Here is a 22,928-nt window from a genome sequence, read left to right as displayed (position 1 = left end):
CTCTGCCTCATTTTACCCAGCTCATATGCAAGATAGAGTCACTCTTGTTCCAGTGCCTCTGAAATTTAATGTCTAATTGATGATCCCAAGATATTCACCCACGTGTTCTGTGTCCTAGATGCTCCCCCTTCACCTCTGGCTGCCACTGCTGGGAGGCAAAAGTAGGAAAGAATTGGTTCTGGGGATCTGCTGGGCATTCATTCATGGAAATTAGAAAGGTGGCTGGTCCTCTAAGGATACCAGTTCCGGTCCACAGGCGAGACCTTCTGCTAGCTCTTACCTCCTGCGATGGTTACTTTCAGGTGTTAACTGACTGGATAGCTGGTTAAGCACCATTTCTGGGTGTGTTTCTGAAAGTATGTTTGTGTGTGAATCCGGGGACAAGACGAGGGAAGATCCACCCTCATTGTGAGTGGGCACCATCCCAATAGCAGAGTGCCTAGGTAGGTCAAAAAGGCAGAGGAAAGGTGAATTTGCTTTTCCAAAATGGACATTCTGGAACTGGGATGTCCCTTTTCTCCTGTCCTTGGACATCAGAACTCCAGGTTCCTTTGAACTTGGGAACTTGTGCCAGCAGCCTCCTGGGATCTCAGGCCTTCAGCCTCAGACTGAGAGTTATACCATGAGCTTTCCTGGTTGTGAGGCCTTCAGCCCTTGACAGCTATGCTGCTGGCTCCCCTGCTTCTCCAGCTTGCAGACAGCTTATTGTGGGACTTCTCAGGAGCCAATCAATTCCCTTAATAAGTCCTCTCTCATATACCCACCTACCTATAAATATTAATATATCCTATTGGTTCTGGCTTTGGGGAACTCTAGCTAATATACCTCCATTATGTGGGAATTTCCTAGATGCTAAATTGCAGAAAATTACATTTTTTTGATGTTACTGTTGGTTACCTCCCTATATAATCAGTTCTTTTGCACCTGTGCATCCGTTTTGTTTGGATCAGCAGGAGAAGGCAGCAGTGAAACCCCACCAAATATCTTCTCTTCTCTCTAGAAAGTAGTCTGAACATATAATGCTGTGAGTGCAGCAGGTCTTATGTTTTCGGGATGATGGGATATGTATTGCACATGATGCAGTAAAATCTTCGATATTAAATACTCAGGTTCTAAAAAGTCTTATAACCATTCTAACTGACCATGGTCACAGAAGGAACCCTGCCCACAGTCATTGCTTTTGTCTCCGCCACCTGGCTGCCCCTCTAGACAGCTTCCTTTCCTTCCTGGGCTGCTCCCAGGCAACTCAGAAAACTCAACTCCCTCCCAAAAAACTCACATTCTTACTTTTTATGTAGAGCTAATTAGTCTCTTTGTCTCTATTTCCTGGGAGGGAAAAGCTGCTTCTGTCAGTTGTGTTTTACATAACACCCCTTTCCACTTTGTGTAACACAATGTTTTAGGAGCTTACGCTTAACAATTTTTTTTTCAATCATAAATTGAGGCAGACTACTTTGATCAAGGTATTTTGTATTGGTTGAAAGGGTGCTTCTGTGGAGAGCTGGTGCAGGGGGCTGTAATTGAGAGAGTGGAAGGAGTAGAAAGGACCAAACTGTTGATGAGGGAGTTTATTAGCTTATATTGAGTTACTGAATGCTCTTTCTTCTTAGGTCTGTAAGAAAAGCTAAGTAATAAATCCTAAAAAGGCAAATGACAAAACTTAACAGTCATTCGTTATTTTACAAAAAGAACTTAGCAAACAAGGTCAAGAAGGATATTTTAAAAATGTAAGATAGACCATATTAAACCAATATTATGGTTGACAGTATTTAAGAGAAAAAGACAAATAACTAAAACAGATATTGAAACATTTATTGAGCATTTACTGTGAACGAGGGATTGGATTTGTTGCCTAACATGAATTATTTCATGTAATCCTCATAAAAGTCATATGAGGTATATATTCTCATACTCCCATTTAAATAATTAGGAGACTGAGGCTAAGGGAATTTAAATAAGTTGCCTAATTATTAAGTCTCCTCACTCCCTAAGTGGTCTATAGCCTAGAAAAGATAAAAATAGACTGTGGATCTCAACAGTTGGGCTCAGAGAGCATAGTCTTCATCCTGGGGCAGGTGGGGGGGCACTGCTATGTCAGCCATTTTCTCCTCCCCAGTCTTTGGTCAGCATTTCTAATTGACAATGACACTCACTCTTTCAAGTCCAGATACAGAGCTCCACGGATCCACTAGCATGTAATCAAATGGAGCACACAGGGAGCAAGTTATTTGCGGCTGGCTACTGAAGCATCAGGATGGAGGAAAGGCTGCTTGCTGCTATCACTGCTATTTAACATTACTCTTTAAATAGAGGCTAAATAAATTATAAGCAGCACTGCAGGATCCTGTTTGTATGTGCTCTAGACTACTGACTGTGCCCGACCGCATTCAGTGACCTCACGTTGCAGCTTCACTTTGGTTGTGTTGGAGGTATTCATGCTGGCGAACCGGCAAATGTTACAATTCAAGCCTTTTTTTGTTTGTTTTTGGTCTTAATCTTTGAGAATCAGTTGTTAAACTTTTACAGCATGACACTGATTTATAAGCTAGCAATAAAGCTAGCTATTGAAAATGGGAGAGAAAATGATCATTACTTAGAGAACATGAGTTCATACACTGAAAACATTGGAGGGGAAACAGTTCTCTCAGAGGTAACAACATTTTTTACAATATTTTTACAGACTGCTGATTCATTCCTTCAAGACAGACAACATTCCTTCAGCATGGGGTGAGTTTGTAAGTTGCAAATCTTGGTACAGACAGCCTCTATGATTTCCACCATGTGGAGAAGGGTGATTTCAAGGGAGAAAAATGTCAGCATTTTGTGAGAGGCTGTGGTGGTGGGAGACTAACCCTGATGATTTCACATCCCGGTTCTAAAAGGCCTGGGGTCCAGCAGCGTCCTGGCTTCCTTTGTTCTTTGGCTCTACTCTGAGATACTGTAGCACCCCTTCCTCTAAACCTCACTTTTTGTTTGAGTCAGTCCAGTGAGGGATTTCTTTCATTTCAGTCAAAATCAGCTTAATAAAGTCATCGATTTATTCTTACCAAATCTATAAAAGAAAAGCCTCTAACTTCCTCCCTTGCCCCCATACTCTCCTTGCAGAAACATTAAGGTTTTGCACAAGGACCAATAGGGCTCTTATAATAAACTCAGTAAAAACTATGTATTTTCCTAAGTTTTCTGGAATGATGTATTTAAATGTTATATAAAGTGATGTTGATTTGTGGTGATAAATGTAATCAACACAGCTGGGAGACAACACTCTGCTGTTAAACCAAGCGATCTGATTTAAAAAAACACTGATGTCTAACAAGGCAGATAATCCCATTAAAAACAGGCAAAAGATATGAATAGACATTTCTCAAAAGAAGACATATAAGGCCAGGAATGGTGGTGGCTTATGCCTGTAATTCCAGAACTTTTGGAATCTGAGGCAGAAGGATTGCTTAAGCCTAGGAGTTCAAGACCAGCCTGGGCAACATAGAGAGATCCTGTCTCTACCAAAAGTTAAACAAAAAAGTTAGCTGTGTGTGATGGTGAATGCCTATAGTTCCAGCTACTTGGGAGGCTGAGGCAGGAGGATTGCTTGAGCCTCAGAGGTCGAGGCAGCAGTGGGCCATGATGGTGCCACTGTACTCCAGCCTGAGCAACAGAGTGAGATCCTGTCACACACACACACACAAAAGAGAAGACATACAAATGACCAGGAGGTACATGAAAAAATGCTCAGCATCACTAATTGTCAGGGAAATGCAAATTAAAACTACAATGAGACATTGTCTCACCCCAGTTAGAATGCCTATTATTAAAAAGACAAAAAATAAAATGCAGGCAATATGCAGAGAAAAGAGAACTGCTATACACTGTTGGCACAAATGTAAATTAATATAACCGTTATGAATAACTGTATGGAGATTTCTCAAAAATCTAAACATAGAACTACCATACTAGTCAGCAATCTCATTACTAGGTATCTATCCAAAAGAAGAGAAATCAGTATATCAAAGGGATGGCTGCACTTGCATATTTACTGTAGACCTATTCAAAATAGTAAAAATATGAAATCAACCTAAATGTCCATTAATGAATGAATGGGTAAGGAAAATGTGAAAATGTGGTATATGTACACAATGAAATATTGTTCAACCATAAAAAGAATGAAATCAAGGCTGGGTGTGGTGGATTACGCCTGTAATCCCAGCACTTTGGGAGGCCAAGGCAGGTGGATTATGAGGTCAGGAGTTCAAGAGCAGCCTGGCCAACATGGTGAAACCCCATCTTTACCAAAAAACAAAAAAACAAAAAAACAAAAAACACAAAAAAATTAGCCAGTGTGGTGGTGGGTCCCTGTAATCCTCGCTACTCAGGAGGCTGAGGAAGGAGCATTGCTTGAACGTGGGAGGCAGAGGTTGCAGTGAGCCGAGATCATGCCACTGTACTCCAGCCTGGGCGACAGACCAAAACTCCATCTTGGAGAAATAAAAAAGAGTGAAATCATGTCATCTGCAGCAACATGAATGCAAATGAAGGCGGTTATGTTAAGAAAAATAAGCCAGACACAGAAAGACAAAGACTGCACATTCTTATTTGTACGAGGGAGCTAAAAAACTTGATCTTATGGGCACAGAGAATAGAGTAGTAGATATGAGAGACTGGGAAGGGCAGATGAAGGGGAAGAGAACTTGCTTATGGGTGTACATATACAGTTAGAATAAGTTCTAATGTTTGATAGCAGACGAGGGTGACTATAGTTGGCAGCAATATTAAGTATATTTCAACATACCTAGAAGAGAGTACTTGAAATGATGCTAATACATGTAATCAATAAATGCTCCAAGTGATGGATACCCCAAATATCCTGGCTTGATCATTACACATTCTAAGCATGTAGCAGACACTTGTGCCCCATAAATATGTAAAATATTATGTATTAATAAAAGAAAAAATGACTGATCTCTGTAGTGTTTATAAATAACTGACTGGTAGTCTTGTCTTCATCAGCACTGTGCTGAAAATTTTGAGATTCCTTCTTTCTAGTCCTTATTTTCTTATTGGCAATCAAACCCTTCCTTCCTCCTGGAGCCTCCCCCTACTCCCCACTCAAAGTGCACACTGGTGACATTCAAAGAATTTCCACCTTGGCCTGCTTCTTGATACTGTATCTAAATATATCTGCAGATGTGAACAAAGCCTGTTAAAGTTCATAGGCCCAGAAAACATGTTACCATCTCTTGGAATGATGAGAAAGAAGTACCAAAGAGACTGAATTTATAACAATTTTGAGAATGGAAAGCTGGAAAACCATATGTTTTATATGGATTTTTGAAATTTAGAAAAAGCATCTGGACTCTTTTTAGTAAATAATAGAAAAAAAATCAGTATTTTCTTCTATAGGGAGTTTTTTACTGTAAAGTTTTAGACATACACATAATAGAGCATATAAACAACCCAATGCATCTATAAGTCAACCTCAATCATTATAAACATGTGGTCTCAAGGTTATTTTGAAGCAAATCCCAGCCACTGTATCATTTCTTTTTTTTTTCCTCTTCAAATATCTTATTTTTCATGACTTGAACACCAGCGCTGAGACTCACGATTTAAACTGCCTAATTTCTTTGCTCTGTGTTTTGGAAGGGACAGGGATGGCATTTCCCACCTTGGCTGAGTTAAGTTAAAACTTTGTCTTGCAAATAAACACATAATTTCCTAACACACACTGCTAATCCAAATGAGACCTAGTTTCCATCGAGGGACCAGGTGTTTCTGGGCACCCATTGTCACTGCTTTTCCTGAGGGCTGGGCTGTGGCTGCCACTAGGAGAATGCAGCCAGAATGGTTTCCCTTCTGAGATTCGCTGCTCTTCAGACAGGTGGAGAACCTGCTCCTGCCTGCCGGGGCTTACGGAGTCTGGCTCTTGAGAAAAATCTTGCTGGGGCAGGTCCTCTAGCAGTACCGGCACTTTACCGTGAATGACTGGGAACAGAGACTTTGTACAAACCTTACGTGGCAGGTTGGTTTTGACACTCACCATCTTGGCAGATTTGTGGCGTTAATACTGTAGTAGGGGCTTTTTCAGGAAGACCTGGATTTCTGTCCTCAGAGCAGCTGAAAAAATGGCTTGGGCCACCTATGGATATGTCCACAAGGAAAAGAGAGAATGTGGGAGGTTTGCAAGGCTGAGTGGTCTTTAGTTTTAACTTGAAAACTGGCAACCCAGACCCAAACCAACTGTGCCAGTTCTTGCTAGGTGGAAAAGAACTAGGTGCCAAAGGCTTTGATGTCACTCCTTTGGTACTTGACCTGATTTCCTGTTTGGAAAAACAGTTTTCTTTCTAATGAGAATGAAAAATTGGGAGGCCTGTTCTCATGCTGTTAATAAAGACATATCCAAGACCGACTAGGTAATTTATAAAGAAAAAGAAGTTTAGCTCTACATGGCTGGGGAGACCTCTCAATCATGGTTGAAGGCAAAGGAGGAGCAAAGGCTCATCTTACATGGTGGCAGGCAACAGAGCATGTGCAGTGGAACTGCCCTTTATAAAACCATCAGATCTCCTGAGACTTATTCACTTTCACAAAAGCAGCATGGGAAAACTGTCCCTGTGATTCAATTACCTCCCACCAGGCCCTTCCCATGACATGTGGGGATTAGGGAAGCTACAATTCGAGATGAGATTTGGGTGAGGACACAGCCAAACCATATCACCTGTAAAAGGCAGTAGAGTTTTATAAAAATATACAGTGACCCACAATTTAGGGACCAACACTATGGACTTTTATCTTGCTCACCAAATTCTTCATAGGATAGAGCTCATTCCCTATGGCCTTAGCATCTTAGGCACCACAGAATCTTCACTGCTTGAAATTCACTTATGAAGTCCAATAAACAACTTTCTTTAAACAAAGAGGCATTTATTCAACTAGAAGTATAAAAAACAAACAAAAATCCACCACCAACTAAAAAAAGGCAGTAAAATCTCAGAACTTCTGTGCAATGCTTCTAATCAGCCTACTTGTTAAATAAACAGAACACCAAACCAACCAAAAGCTATTCAAGTGGCAGGCTGCCCTGGGCAGAGCCCTGCCTACCTGATTATGACTGCCTCAGCGCGAGAGCATGGTGTGATCATGCTGGAAGAAATGAGAGGTGGTTTTGCTCCTTGACTTTCAAACCCTAACCTTGGGAGCCCCTAATCCTAATGCTGTATTTGGTAGCTGGAGTTATCCAGCCACATCAAGGGGCAAGGGAATGCAAACCCATTCTCAACTTCTTCCTGTGTTTCTAGCAGGGAAGGAAGCCAACGGCTTCAGTCCCTTCACCTACAGGTAACGAGGCAAAGGCCTCCATAACCCAGGAAGACAGGATGTGACGTTCTTGCTTCTTTTCCCACCTCAAGATGAGTGAGCAGGCTCCTAGAGAAAGACAGTCATCCTAGCACATGACCCTGAAGCTTCTAGCACCAAAGGCTCTAACTCCTCTTTCCCTCTGTCTGCAGGTAAAGGGGACAGGAGGCAGAAGAGCCCTTTCCTGATTTGTGCCTGAAGGAGGCAATAACAGGCATCTGCTACATGCCCTCATGATTTCTCCCCTCAGCAGGAGAAGGGAAAGGCGAGGGTGCAGACACTCTGGGCAGGTCAGTGCAGTTGGATGAAACCCTCCAGCTCTTCCGGGATGAAGCCCTGGTAGGGGATCTTGTTCTTGTCCAGGGCCCAAACTGTAAGGCATTGCAGGGTCATGTAGTTGAAGGGCTCCGTGGTGCCCCTGGCCAGCAGCTTCTCCTCCAGCAGCTCATAGGCCATCTTCTTGAAGGCGTTGGTGGCATCCGTGTGGGCCCTGCTTCTTGGATCAGGGTTCATGATTGCCGGGCAGTTGTTCCTGGCCGCCATGCACAGCGCAGTGTTGTTGTCAAGGTCCCTGCTGTCTGAGTCAGCCTGCAGTTGAGCAGCACTTTGACCACTTGCAGGGAGGCGAATCTGCCCACATTTGTGGTCCTTATTTGTGGTGTCCTTACCCACAGCCATGTGCAGAGGGGTAAAGCTGTTCTTGTTCCTCGGCGCACACTTGAGCAGACAGTAGATGGTCTGGTGCTTCAGGTGCTCCTGGCTAGGGGTGCATTCCCCTTTCTCCAACAGAGCAGGTGGAGGATGATGTCCGGGGCCTTGGTAAACTGGGCCGCGTCTTCAGGCTCCAGCAGCTGCAGCTCCTTGGGTCCGGGAAACATTCCATTTGCCAGCCCCTTTCTTGAGAACCCCCATGAAATCTGCAAAGCCGATTTGTGTGCCCAAGCTGCCATTGGCCACCGGATCCTGCAGCTCGTAAGGGAAGAGTTCTGCAGAGAGAAAGCTGCAGGCGGTCATGGGGCTCAGAGGCTGGCTCCAGGTTGCCCTGCTGCATGTCCAGGGTACACTTCCGCAGGCAGGTGAGGAGCTCGAAATTGCCACAGTCCTCCTAAACCGTGCCCCAGTAACGGATGTAATAGGAAGTGTTGGAATCAGAGGGGCAGAGGATTCACTCCCAGATCAACAGGGCCTGCATTCGCATCTCATCCGGGTGGCTCATCAGAGCTTTCAGCTCCGCGGTGGTGTTGACCTCCCTGGAATAGCCATAGGACAGGACCAGCTTCTGGGGTTCCGGTTTGGGCAGGTACTCGCCCCACTGCTGACGAAGCTCCTTGGCTCATCTCCAGTGTTTAAGGATTCCGAGCAGATCTCGCTTCTTTTCCACATACGTGGCTCCCAGAAATTCCAGTGTTTCCACGGCAGCTTACCGGCTGGTAGGAGAGCAGTTCCTAAGACTCCCGGTTCAGTGGTTCCTCCGGAGGAGCTGCAGCATGGAGCCCCAAGGCTGCGCATACCCCTGGCTAGCAGGGGAGGCCCTTCTTGCGGTACCCTGCCTGGGCCTCTCCCCCAGCGTCCTGCTCCTGGTCGGGCTGCTCCTGGATGAGGAACTCCACGATGCTGGTGTGGCCGGTCACGCTGGCACCAGCAGCGCGGTCCTGCGTTAGCCATCCCATGGGGGTCTGGCACCCCAGCAGCAGGCTCTCCAGGCTGCCGGACGCCGCCCAGTCTTGGAGGGCCGTGTTGCCATTGGCACTGCGCGGTTCACCTAGGCGTCCTGCTCCAGCAGGTAGCAGGTGATCTCTCGGTGACATTCGTAGCACGAGATCACGACAGACACGTGGCCGTGCCGGAGGCCACCTCCGGGTCGGTCTGGTTCTTGCCAGTGGCCGCGGGCGCAGGCGGCGCGCAGGGGCTTGGAGTTGGTGCGCCCGGTGCAGTTCGCCGAGGCCCCGCGGCGTAGCGGGCTCCGCACCACGTCCAGGTGGCCGGCGGCAGAGGCGGTCCACAGCGGCGGGCGGCGTGCCCTAGATCATCTCGCCGTCGAAGTGCCCCGAGCCGCCAGCCTCCACCCTCGCGCCGCCCCAGTCCACCAGGTACCCCACCACGTCCAGGTGACCGAAGCAGGCTGTGGGTGCACTCCACTTTCTCCAGCAAGTAGAGCAGGTGGATGAGCAGCGGCGTCCCCTGTGCCGGCCACCATGCCTGTCAGCTCGTCCAGCTCCTCCGGGGCTGCGGCCTGTGAACGGCTTCTGGAGCAGCTGCAGCTTGCCGTCGAGGGCGGCCTGGTACACCGCGGGGCGGAGGTCCGTGGTCTGGGCGCCCGGGGACTCGGAGACAGCAGATTCAAGCCTGGACTGGCCGGCGGGCTGCAACCATCACCGTCTCCCCCGCCGCCATCTGAGGGGATCCCCGAACCATTTCATCTATACATATGCACTATATATATCTCTTAGAGAACCAAATCCTTAAAAAAATAACCAAAATATCATTATCACATCGAAAAATACAGTTTCTTAATAATACCAAACATCTAGTGTTCACATTTCCTAAATTGTGTTACACATGGTTTTTCTAGTGTGTACGTTTGAATTGAAATCCAAATAAGAAAGAAACGTTGCTGTTGGCTGATGTGTCTATACATTTTCCCTTTCACTTCTTTCCCTTGAGAGTCTTTTGCAGAAGAAACTGGGTTGAAGAAATCTCAGTGTCAGGATCTTGCTGAATGTGTCAGTTATAAAGATTACTGATAAAAAGACTTCAGTGTCAGGTGGATTTCAGTGGGTGCCTTCTCATCAAGCTTTGCTTTGAGGATGTGAGGTGAGGAAGAAAGCCCCTTCACAGGGACCTTCTCTCTTTGACCAGAACTGGCCTCCATTGTGGAAAGAGGCGAAAAAGTGACTTCAAGTGCTTTTGAGAATTAATCCCAATGTCCAATTACAAAATCTGTGACTTATCTAGGAATTACCTTTAAGTGCATCATACTTATATGAGTAAAGTATATAAAAGAAACATTAAAAAATTGGAGGTAAATCATGTTCATGGATGGGATAATTTAATATTTTAAATATCTAAGGCAGTTGCAGTTGAATTAAAATCCCAGTAAACTTTTTTTTTTGTGTTTGCATCTTCACTAGCTGATTTCCAGATGAATATTGATGAATCAATGTCTATGAATAGCCAAGCTAATTTAGAAAGTGAGGAGTAATAAGGGGGAAAATTACCTGAGTTTAAGTTATTATTCAAAGCAATAGAAATCAAAAAATACACATAAATACACTTAGTATTTGATCTTTGGAAAATAAATGAGTTACCTAATAAATAGTGATGGGAGACTTGGACAGAATATAAAGTATGGAATCGGAGGAAAACTTAAGTTAGATAAGCAGGTAAATTTAAAAAATTAAATTTGAAAGGTAAAACTGTAAAGCCAATAGAAGAAAATGCAGATATTATTCTTTGTGATTGGGGATGTAGAAAGATTCTAAAATAAATCCATCAGCTAGAGTGACCTTGGACCATAAATAAATAAATAAATAAATCTTTCAAGTATAAACTACAAAGAGAAAAATTTATATATTTCATTACATCAAAATGAACTACCTGGCTACTCTCAGCTTCTACAGTCTGGAAAGGTGGCATTTTAGCTTTCCATTCAGTGCTTAATAAAGGATAATAAAGGATACCACATACAAAATTTAGGAATGGGGTTTCACTTGGAGAAAATGAAAAAACTTAGAATAGGTGACAGTTTGAGAGAAGATCTATAGCATATTTATCATCAACAAAGAATTAATATTTAGAATAACAAATTATTGTAAGTAAGCAAGGAAAAAACAATATAAAGTATCAAGGATTATGATTAAGACCTATCCTAATGGCTAAAAAATGACATGCAAGGATGAATTGTTTAGCTTCATTCTAATCAACAAAATATAACTTAAAGCTCTGAGACACTGCTTACCGAAGCACAAAAAATAGAACATTGGCTATCAAATGCTGGTGGGACTGTGGGGAGATGAGAAATCCCGTGTACTGCTGGGAGAAATGGACTGGTATGGTCACCTTAGAAAGCAATAAAGCAGTACTTAGTGGAATTGACTCATTACTCTGTAGACCCTAAACACTACAGAAATTCTCACAAGCGTGCACCAGAGATATTTATGAAGATGTTTATCACAGCATTATTTGTGGTAGCAAAGAACCAGCAGATAATTAGGCTAAATTTAGATTATACAGCAGTCACAAGAAATGAACAAAGTAGATATCTAGCAACATGGATAGATCTCAAAAACATAATTTTTGTAGTCTAGCACTATTTATGTAAATTACATGAACACAAATAGTAATGTTGATATTTTAAAGACATTCACACACACACGGATAAATAAAAATATTGAAGGTGGGTTGAAGGTACAAATATTAAATACTTTAGGTTGGGAGCCTGTGGAGGGGAAGAGAAATTGGATTGTATAGGATGGAGATAAAAATAAAATAAGAAACAAAGATAATGTGCCATGAATTGATGGCATGATTAATCTCATTCTGCCCAATTGACATGCCTACACTAAACAAACTTACAAATCCACCAACTTTTCTTGAGAAATAGGAAGATTTGACCACCTAAGTTCTGGTATGGTGGAAGCCAGTAGGTGAGACAGATGTGGAACAATGGCTTTACAGCTCCCCTCCCCTTTGTCTATCACCAGTCAATGGAAGACATTTGTATTGGTCTCTGGTTTCCATAAGCATTTGTATTAAGGCCTCTGCTCTACGGAGGTGTGAAAACTTTGTTCCAGAGTAGGTGGAACTTTGTCTCAGGAGTAGGTGATGTCATGGGCATGAACCAGCTTTGTAAGCCTAAAGGGGTGAATTTGTTTACCCTAAAAGCTGTTGCTGTGCCGTTAAGTTTCCTGGGCTGAGAACCCAAAAGACAGAGCCACTCAGACATTTTATAGGCATTGAAGTCAATATTCACCCTAGGCAGGACTCCCCCTGGAGATCCAAATAGATGATGGGAAGTAATTCTAAACGAAGTCCGCAAGGAAACTTTTATAAGAGTGTAATATCTACTCCCATCATGAATAATTCAGTTAAAAGAGCAGAGCTCACCTCTTTTCCCCTTTGACTGTTATACTGTTTCGAAATGATCGAACTTTCAGTCTCTGATTAAAGTTTTCAGTTTACCCCACTGAAAATGTGCCAATGAATTCTGACTCCTGAAGACCCTTGTCAGAAAGCTTTCCCAATCATGACCTTGCTTGATTAAAATGCTAAGGATGTTCTATTTTAGAATAGCTAACAACTCAAGACCGCATTCAGAAAAGACTCTTTGGGATGGAGTAAGAGACATAAACTCAAAACAGCTTTAAAAAAGGTATTTTCTTTTTGAAAGAAAAGAGTTTGTCTGTAAACCATAGATAAATAAGTTTAGTTACTACATTCATCACTGATATGTAATAGGTGGAAAAAATTAAGAGAGCTTCAATAAAAGTTCTTACTTAGGACAAAGAGACAGTCAAAGCAAACACAGAACCTTCCATACACTGGTCATCTGTAGAGAATATGTATTACATTCCATAGGGCAGTATTAGGAAGAACAGTGAATATAATGGACTTCACCTTATTGAATAGCTTCTTTGTTAACGGGGACTGAGAGCCAAGGATCATTTTGTGCTAATATTTTTTTTTAATGCTGTACTTGATAATGTAAAAAAAATCAACAAAATGGGCCTGCATTTGGCTATGTGTAGCTGTGTTCATTTATGGACTTGTGCTATGTTAGGGGAACCATTTTCTGAATTTCAACCCACTTTGTTGCCACGCATGAGAGCAGTGACACCAATATGCACTGGAGGTCAACATGCTTTGCAATAAACACTCACCATCATGACAATCCTGGTGAGTACCAGTTACCCTACATAGATAGCTGAAGGACTGAATTTGAAAGCCTACTCTTACGTTACTAAAAACATATGGCTTCTAACATGAGGCAGTTTATTGCCAATGGTGGTGGAGAATGATATAAAATGCAGACAAGCAACCAGATTTCAGGACTATGTACTATCATTCCCCAAAATGAATCAGCTCTCGCTTGAGGAGAGTGACTGCTTAACCTGGGCAGGAAAAGCAGGATAGATCTGGAACATCTTAGCTGAATGGGAGTGATGATGGTACTTTCAGAAATTTCTGGGGTAGTGTTAAGAGGTAAAAAGAGGTCCTTATAAAAATGAAGAAACGGTGACAAACGAAAGTCAACTATTACCACAATGTGGAACAAGCTGAGTTTAAACAGGAGCCTTGGTTTCATAAACACACACACACACACACACACACACACACACACACACACAAACACAACAACAACAAAAAAAAAACAGGTGTCTTGGAGTGTGCTAAGAGGCCATGAAAAGGCAATTGTGTTAAACACAACATGCGTTTTCATTTGAAGAAAATATAATATATGGAATTAGTGATATTGTGAGAATTATACTAAAATAGCTATTGGGAAAAAGTTTGTGTACATTTGCTTAATAATTAACATCAAAATCTCAGATATCCAGCTTTAGATCTGCCCCTTCCCACTCTCCTTATGAAAGTTTTCATGAGGTAGCAGGTAACTCCGATCTGACATTATAGCCTCCACACTTGTGTTGGCCATAACCTGATAGTTAGCAGCTTCCCCTACTTATTCTTCATTGACAAGGAAGCTGACTTTGAGTTAACGAGCTCAGAGAAATAGGTACCCTCCTCCGATATAGCAGCAAAGAGACAAGAGCTACTATAAAAAGGGCTAAGCTCCTTTGGTCAAGCAGGGTTTTTTGCATAGCATGTCATAGCTAGTCTGTCTGGTTACTATCCTGAGGTACATCTCTTCCCCTCCATCTTTTCTCCAAGAATGATGCCTGTAGGAGAGAGAGAGAGAGAGAGAGAGAGAGAGAGTGTGTGTGTGTGTGTGCAGAAAGCACAGACAAACCATACTGCATATGGTGCTAGCCACATTCATCCTAAGGTTGAGTATTCCAGTTGAAGGAATTATCCTGCCACTGGACTAATGGTAGATAGTTGCTGCTACTTTCATTTTTATCCACTAGACCCATTAAATATGACTTTTTTTGGCCATTATTTTTCTTGAGCTCTAATGTTGAGGGCTTAATATAGGTAGAGCATTCGAATAGATTGCCTTTAATATAACTGTTTAATTTAGGAGTCATCCTCAATAATTTGGAAAGAAATAGTGCACCCTCTAGTGAACGTTTTAAGGACTAGCATAGACTGCTTGCAAAACAGGTTGGAATGGGTCAGTTAATGGGGAGCAACATTACACATCCTTGGTACCCTTTATTCTGTAGCTTACTGGTTGCTGTCTTTGTGGTAACATGAGGAGTCTGAAGGACTAACTACAGGACCAGAAGATGAAGGGAGTGTGTGTCTACAATGTGGTAGAGTCCTTGCTGCTTCACTCTACTGCCTTTTGTAGAGTGTTGGGAAGAATGGGGCAACGTTTTGTGGGGAATTTAGAGGGACACTCTTACAGAAAAGAAAATCAGAGCATCTGTGTATCATGACATGGAAATATAAAAACATAAAAAACCGTGATCGTGAAATTAGAAAAATTCTTTTAATTCTCATTAGACTAAAGTCACTTGACATATGGAGAATTGGCCAAGTTGTAAAAAGCAGGAAGAAATTTTGTTCTTGAAATTTTATGATTTTTGTCTTCACTGATGTTAGTCAATTAACTTCTGGAAGACTGTGGAATGGCAATATTTCCATGGAATGAGATAGAAAGTATTATGGGTAAAAGTGGCAGTATGGCTACATAATATCCTAAAAACCATTACTAGTAGGGATTATTCTATTTTTTAATTTTTTGAAGTAATGTTTCTTTTGACAATGTGCATATCAAATTTTTTAAAAATTCAGACAGATGTAATATATATGAACCAGGTTAAAAAGTGTGCTCCAAAGGTGACAAAAATAGTATCAGTCGTTAGAAATAATAAACCCCATGTATATAATTTGAATTATTTGATTTGCAATGTGTGTTTATTTATATTTTGAAACTAGTAAAGGCCGTTTTTCTTTCTTCTTGCGTGATATTTCTGATGGGCTTGCCAGTGACTTGTTATTTTTGAAATTGTGAAATACATGGTTACTTGCTCCAAACATCCAAACAAAAATCCACATAAATTTGGTTCATTAGGAAAGGTTTTGACTATATATACTTTGTAATTTATTTGGTTTTCTCTTAAAGCAAAATGTAAGCTTAAACAGAACTCTATGCTATGATGTTAAACATATAATTTATAGTATTTTTAAACAATCAAGTGCTTTATATAAATTATATATAATAACTTTTAAAGAAACGTTAATTTGAGAGTGATTTCTGTGGCTTTGCCAGGAATGCACTGAGAAAGGGTACTAAAGAGGGAGTGTGCTCAGAAATCGAGATAGCCAGAGATTCTTTTTACTCAAAGATACATAGACACTCACCAGTTACCCCAGAGACATAGAAGTGAAAACCTCATTAGACCATGGTAAAAGTTGGCTCAAACCTTCTCTAGGGTGAGAGGGAGAAACGCACATGGGGGATAGATAGAAATGTTGACAAAGTTCCAAATGAAATTAAATAAACTGGTCCTTTGAAACAGAATCACACATTAAATTATGTGTTTTGGTTTCATTTGGACATTTCCACACAGACTGATTGCTTTTCATTTAATGGAACTCTTTTTTGGTGGAGGGGGTGAATTTAAACTGCGAAATTGTATATACATGCTGGTAAGCTACAGCTTCACTAACCACACAATGCTAAATTTTGTGGCATGGGGGCATGGAGCTATACAGCCCAGTGACTCTCAGTGTGCATAAATGTTACATGGAAAGACTGTCACAGACGTCTAGGTATCAAGCCCAGGGTTTCTGATTCAGAAGTTCTGGTAGTAGGATGAGAAGGTGGCATTTTAAACAAGAACTCCAAACCCCAGTGACTTGAAAGCAACTGGTCTAGGGATTATCACTGAGAGAAACACCAGCTAAACTGAGGTCAATAATGCAGATGTTGCAACCATTTCTAAATGAATTTATTGAGAGAAGTTCAGTGATAGTTATTTTTGAGGAGTCTGTATGTGCTTTGGAAAAATTGGGAAGTGGGCCAATAATAACTGAAATATAATAGCACTGGTTTGAAAATCTGAATGCATTACAGACTGCAGGTTCTTCAGGGCACATGCTGGAGCCAGGACAGAACTCCTCAGCTCCACTCCGCATTCTTGCAGCCAGGCTTCCACTCCTGCTTCTTCCTCTGCTGAGGATGCTCTTTTTATACTCCTGACTTCATCTCATCAGTCAGACTCTGCTATCTTGTCACCTCTCAGGAGCCTTCCCTGACACCATCAATAAACTTCCTTTCCCAACCACTACCCTTCTCCTTTCCCTAGTTCATCTTTCCTTATGGCATTTACAATTTGCTGAAATAATATTATTGATCTGTTTATTTTTTAGTGTCTCTTCCTTGGGGCTAAACTCCAGGAGGTCAGGGATTTTGTTCGTTTCATACATAGCTGTATATCCAGCACCTAGAATTAGGTAGTGAAAGAAACCAATTTTTTTCCAATAAAAATTTAACTAGTTTTGTGGCCTATTTTCCAGGGGCTTGTGCTCCAGTATGGAAGAATACACTGACTCCCTGAACAAGTCCGTTCTTGAACCTTGGGGAGTACAGCATTATGCTTATTTGTCCCAATGATTGAGAAACTTACTTTGATGTTCTGTTTTACTCTTGATGGCTATTACTTTTCTTTAGAAAACTTGAGGTCGGTAATAGACACAATGTATTTTTCACTATCTTTAATATAATAGGTTAAAGAGTAAAGAATGAATATGACATATCTTGAAGTGAGGTGTGTGTATTTAGCACTCATCTGAGTGTCACCACACCGTGGTGGAGGATGGATGGGATTAGGAGAGAATATTTGTCAATGCTCATTCCTGAAAGCAGCTCATGCCAAGAATTTCAATACAAGGCATCCAATATGGGAAACTAGTTACAGCAGTGAAAGAAGATCCAAAATGGCAGGAAGGGAAAAAAGAGCAGCCCCATCATTAGCCACAGCAGGAATTCCCCACCAGCTTTAGAATGGAGGAAAGAGGGAAGAGGGAGGTCCTATGGCCAAAGTCCAGAGGTGCTAGAAGCACAGACAAAGAGGCAGTCTAGAAGAATCTGGAAGACCTGGAGGATGTACAGCCACTTCTGAAGATCCCTCCAAAACAAAGAGGTAGGTGAATAAATGCCCTGGCCTCTTCTTTTTTCCACCCTCAAATATTCTGACAGTTTTCCCATTGTCTGAACCCAACTACAAGGCAGTAGGAAACGGAATTTGCAGGGATCAGCCCTGTCCACTAGAAGAGATTAGAGAAAGGACTGAATAGGTCTGAGAGCACACAAGGACAGAAGGAATTCAGAGAAGTACAACTGATAGAATCATTGTAGGTCAGGTTTGTGCTGGATATGAATTATTCTAACTGCATGGTGTGAAGCTTACCGTGTGATGTAAAATTTCCCAAGATTCTGCTATAAAGCTGCCTTATTTGCATGAGTCCAAAAATGGCAGGCTGGAAAGGTGACTGTAAGTTAGAAAACGGTTACATAAATGATCAGCCATCCACACGGGCCTGTTTTGGATTTACTACCATTATTTTTTATTTTATTATTTTAATGCTACTATTTTAGTGCATCAAACCTTGTTTTCCTGTGGGCTCTTTGGCTCCTTTACTGTCATCTCAAGTCATTTCTGTAATCGTTCAAACACTTTTAGTTTTTAAGAAAGGTGAATTTCGAATATTAGACCCAACCTTGTTCATCCTTTGTTCCTCCTCCCATGAATGCAGGTGGATTTAAAGCTCTTGCAGCTGGGAAGGGGCAAACATTGGGATATTCATTCTCTCACCTCCTTTCCTGCACTTGGACTCTTGGTGTTGAGGGGACAAGGAAAGTGAAGGAGGGAGACTTCACACATATCTGCGGGTTTTTTTTCTCCTATTGCTCATCACTGAGTCCAGATGGGGTTGTCAGTTTCCTCAGAGTGGCAGGCTGTCCTGGGTGGTGGGGTGTATATTTGACTCTTTGGAAGGGGCATTCCCTTCAGATGCTCTGGCAAAGGACCAGGAACTGAGCTTGTGTCTTTCTCACCTATAGCCCCTACAACAAGTTATCCAGATTAACTTATTGCTGCTAGGGCTGCCTCACCCAGAAGTGGCTCTCTTGAAGGGGCCAGTACAATAAATGGCTGAATCCCCACCACCTTTTACAGCGTTTGCTTGATCATCCATAGGAAATCAATGAATGTTTACATGTCAAATGGTGGGAACGCAGTCCAGCTAGGTTATCTCTCTGCACCAAGACTACTTTTCTGCCCATTTCTTGGGGGAAACAGGCACTCTGTGAGGACAGAGGTTCAGCATTTTTTACACGAAAGATAATTGAAAGTCTCAAGCACAGTGGCTTAGATGCCCCCAATATCACAGGAATGGGGCAGGGGGGTTGATTGAATGGTCCTATCCCCAAAGACAGGGGAGGAGGAAGGGATGGTTTGCTACTTCACAAATTATGCATCTGTATTCTCCCAACCTGCGGCAAACTTGCATCCCTTCTCTATTCCTTTGGTAGTTTTATTTTAATACAGATTCTTCTCCAAAAGTCTCATAGAACATCAAATTGGCCTGACAGCAGATGACTCTCTGAACTCAGAATGTGGATATCTTGGTGTTGGTCTGTGTGCTCTGGTAGAGAATTCCAGGAAAACAGGACAGGTCTACCTACCTTTTCAAAACCAAACAGGTCATACGTAAAATGGAATATTTGGAAGCCATTAATAACATTTTAAAATAATTTTTTAATTTATTAACTTATTCTTTTTAACTATTTATTGAGCATTTAACAATTGCTGGGGATTTAGCTGGTCATTGAGGGTAAAATGAGCAATGCATGGTTGCTGCCTTGAGAAGCCTCCAGATGGATAAATGGATAAATAACAGGCCCTAATTGTGGAACATGTATTCAAGGCCAGGTGGTTTGTCATCTTAGTTTAACTTCTCATAGTTCTGCTGCAAAGTGAGAATTATTATCACCAATACAATAATGAGGAAATGGTTATAAAAGTGATATAACTAATAGAGTTTAGATAACTTAACCAGGACTGCTCAGGCATTGGTAATCTTGACTAAGTGTTGGTCATGGGACCACCAATGCACCTTATTTCCTCAGGGGCCCTCACTTTTCTCAGAGTCCAGTGTCTCTTTGCTTTTAGAAGATTCCAGAAACTAGTGATGATCAGGGTTTGTGACTTAGTTTTACTGATTTTGGGAGCAGGTTTAGGCATGTGTGTGGAATGGAGGTGATCAATAGTATGAAGACCTTGACAGAAAATGATCAATGGTGAAATTGTTTAGTTCCTGCGGACAGGACTAGGTAACTCATAGCTAAAACTCCAAGAGGTGGAAAAGTCTAAGGACAGAGTTAAACTTCTCAAATTTGAAAATCCTATAAACTTTAAAATATTTGATTTTGTAAACTTGTATCCTAAAATAGCATTCAATTCTGTCATAAATTAACTCAATTTGAAGTCAAGAATAAGTAAAGCAGACTTAAAAAAAACAAAAGAACTTATCCTTCCAAAGCAATTACCCTCTCAATTCTGAAGATATAAGGAAAGCAGATAAAAATACTTTAAACATTTTATTCACCTGAATTAGCAATATTAATTGAGGATAATGGCTCTTTTGTGGAGCCACAAAGGCAACTCTTTACTCAAATATATGCATAAACACACACACACTAACTTCTTATAGACAGAGATGATGTTATCTAACTCAGTAAGATGTCATAATATTCTGCTAAGAATATAGACACTGTCCATGTAGCACAGTATTTTTGATTGTTTAAATTGAGTCTAACACACATTCAGAGAAGTGTAAACATTATGTTTTTCTTTTTTTTCAAAATGAACGTACTCATGTAAATAGCCAGATCAAAAAACAACCAAGAGCTGGAAATAAATGAAATCAGTATTTGCTCTTTTGTATCTGGCTTCCTTCACTTGAGATTATGTTTATGAGATTTATGTACACCGTTGTGTATAGTTATGTATATTCCTTCTGAATAGTTTCAATGAGGAGTCTAACTACATAGTATTCTATTATCTGAATGTACCACAGTTTATTTTTCATTCCTGATGGACATTTGGGTATTTTCCAGTTTTGGGCTATTATAAAAAGTGCTCCTATGACCATTCACTCTGTATCTTTTGCTGAACATATGCATACACATCTTTTGTGTATATAGGGTCATAAGATAGGCATATGTTCAGCATTAGTAAATACTGCCAGATAGTTTTCCAACATGTTTGCATCAATTTTCACTCCCACCGTCAGTATATGAGAGTTAAGGTTGTTCTACAGTCTTGCCAACACTGGATGTTTCTTTGTTTGCATTTTGCTTTTAATTTGCATAGTCATGATGCCTAATCACGTTGTGTACCTTAAGTGCTTAAGCAATTTTCTCCATTTTCCATCAAGTTGCCTTTTTCTTATTAGTTTGCAGTTCTTGATATATTTTGGATGCAAATTCTATATTGGGTAAGTATATTGCAAATATAGTGGGTTGTCTTTTCATTCTCAATAATGTCTTTTGATGAACAGAGTTCTGTTTTGGTGCAGTCCCATTTATAATCTTTTCTTTATGATAGCTCTGTTTGGAACACTTTGTGTGCCATGAAAACGTCCTCTAACATTTTCTTATAAAACTTTTATTGCTTTAATGTTTAAAATTATATGTGCAATCTACTTAAAACTGTTTTTTAATGGTTTGAGAATTTTGTTTTCCATATGGATATTCAGTGAACTAAATCTGGTAGCACAACTAAGAGAATATTTAATTCTTTTTAATTTGTTTAATCGTACTATTGTTACATAGAATAAATTGTATCCCACATTATTCTGTAAGTATTCAAGTAGTTAAATTTATGGAGTCTGTATCAAATACTATACTTACATATATATATATATAGTAGATTAGAGATAGTGAATCCAGAAACCTTCAATATTTAAGCATATTGACTCAAATAAATTAACATTCATTATTTGCCATAATACTTTATAGAAATGTGCAGAAAACATATGAAGCAATTTGAAGAAAATAGTTTATATCATATAAGAAAAACCAGACAAAGTTGGGCAGAAGAGTACTTTTTCTGGGGGGTTTAATTAGAAAAGAAAGAGAGGGGACAGTAACAAACAGTGCTAAATAGAAAACATTTGCATGAAATTGTGATTTTGAAAAATTCTTATTCAGTAACAAGAACATCTTTTTCTACTCTGCGGACACTCTATCTACTTCACTATGAAGAGAGTGAAAAGGAAACCTGTGGGATGGAAGAGCATCCATTGCCAGTGCTCAGCTGGAATGAGATCACCTGCAGGCCTAGCACCCAGATCATGATTCATTGTATGGTCTTTCACTAAAAGCAGAGTGGGCTCTCTAGAACAAAGCCATTATTAGCTCTTGAGTCAGGAAAAGCAAGACAGTTCCAGACTATCTCATGGTGAGAGGCAAAGATGGCTTGAGAGATATCTGGAGTAAAACAGAAATGGTGTTCAAGATTGAACACCATTCTCTCAAATTGTAAGAATTCTCTACTACAGTTTTTAATCAACACCATAGTTACTCCATTCCTTGAACTCAGATGACATTTTGTTCTTTAGAAGGCTTTATTTCTTTATCCACTAGCTTAATTGAGATGTAGTTGAGAAATTAAAAAAAATATATACTCAGAGTGTGCAACGTGATGTTTTGATATACCTAACATTGTGTAATGATTTCCACAATCAAACTAATCAACATGCTCATCACCACGTATACTATTTTTTGGAGGTGTGTTTGTGGTTAGGACACTTAAGATCTACTTCTGGCTGGGCATGGTGGCTCACGCCTGTAATCCCAGCACTTTGGGAGGCTGAACCAGGCAGATCACAAGGTCAGGAGTTCGAGACCAGCCTGGCCAATATGGTAAAACCCTGTCTCTACTAAAAATACAAAAATTAGCCGGGCGTGGTGGTGGGCACCTGTAGTCCCAGCTACTTGGGAGGCTGAGGCAGGAGAATCACTTGAACCTGGGAGGCAGAGGTTGCAGTGAGCCAAGATGGGGCCACTGCATTCCAGCCTGGGCGACAGAGTGAGACTCTGTTTCAAAAAAAAACTATTCCTTTAACAAATTTCAAGTAAATAATACAATATTAAGCAGTCACCACACTAACCATTAGATTTGCAGAACTTATCCATCTGTTATACCTGAAAGTTCAGACCTTTTGACCAGCATTTTCCGACTCCCCTCATACAACACAGATGAACCTGGAGGACACTGTGCTAAGTGAAATAATCTAGACACATAAAGACTAATACTGTTCAATTTTCTTTATATGTGGACCCTAAAAAGTCAAGCTCATAGAGAGTAAAATGGTGGTTGCTAGAGGGGTTTCTGAAGGGAGGGATTCTTCTGCAGTGAGGCAGATCTTGCCTATTAGCA

General features: G+C 41.0%; 1 pseudogene; it reads right to left on the bottom strand.

The window, feature by feature from the left end:
• Positions 1–7,533: 7,533 nt before the first annotated feature.
• LOC108289715 lies at positions 7,534–18,365 on the bottom strand (annotated as a pseudogene).
• Between the last annotated feature and the right edge of the window lie 4,563 nt (positions 18,366–22,928).

This window comes from Cebus imitator, unplaced genomic scaffold (genome assembly GCF_001604975.1).
Source record: "Cebus imitator isolate Cc_AM_T3 unplaced genomic scaffold, Cebus_imitator-1.0 Scaffold413, whole genome shotgun sequence".
In the NCBI taxonomy this organism is placed as follows: domain Eukaryota; kingdom Metazoa; phylum Chordata; class Mammalia; order Primates; family Cebidae; genus Cebus; species Cebus imitator.
This window is presented reverse-complemented; position numbering and strand designations above follow the sequence as displayed.